The following is a 983-nucleotide window of genomic DNA, read 5'->3' on the forward strand; positions in this document are numbered from 1 at the left end:
TCTGGGTGTCAGTCTAACATTGAAACAGGCCTGATCTTATTTTGGCTTTTCTCCCAGAAACTAATATAATTGTATCCTCTGCACCAAACTCATCTGGGCAGCACTGAAAGAACAGCTGCAAAGGTCTGACTGAAAAATATCTTTTAACTGCTCACTGTTTAAATTAAAGTATTTTGACTAAGTGCACCAATACAATACAGACAGGGGCAAACATTTAGTCACAGCTGTGGTTTTCTTACTATCACATATCAAAATGCAGTAAAAGGGTCTATTTCCTCTCAAAAAGCATCTCTGTCATAGTTTGAGGAGGGGTGAGACTCACAATGGATTGTTAGAAGTAATTAAAGGAGACAAATGATTTATATAAAACTATGAAGAGTGACGTCTCTTTTTGAAGGTGTCTTCCTCTTAACTTCTGCGCTGCCTTCCTCTCTGGCTTTCAGTCTAATAATGTTGGACAAATTAAATAATTACATCTTGGCCGTTCTCCCAGAAATTAATTTCTTTTTTCCACCAAACTCAATGTCACTTGTCTCAGCAGGATAATTAGAACAGCCTTTGGATTATGGCTGAAAAATACTCAACAGCTGCACTCTTTAAACTAAATATTTGACTAAAGTGGACTGAATTATCAAGAAGTGCAGATTATTGAATGACAATAAGTATTAATGTATGCTATGTTGTCATTTGAACCCATCATTAATAAATACTGTCTAGAGAAAGGAGGCATGAACACTAATTTTGCACAGCGAGTACAATCATACATCATAAACTTTGCAATTCTTTCCACAAACTGAGGACTTTATTATCATGTTCAGTGCAACAAGATCATTCAGTGCAATACATTTCAGTGATGGAAAATCCTCTCTACAAACACTGCTTACTGCAGTCCTCACTGCTGGACAGAACACAGGTGACTTTATCATATAAAAAGGTATTATTATCATTATTAGTGTATCATTATTATTATTATCATTATTGTT

This window comes from Morone saxatilis, unplaced genomic scaffold, assembly GCF_004916995.1.
Source record: "Morone saxatilis isolate NCDOM2014 unplaced genomic scaffold, NCSU_SB_2.0 Contig9, whole genome shotgun sequence".
Lineage (NCBI taxonomy): Eukaryota > Metazoa > Chordata > Actinopteri > Moronidae > Morone > Morone saxatilis.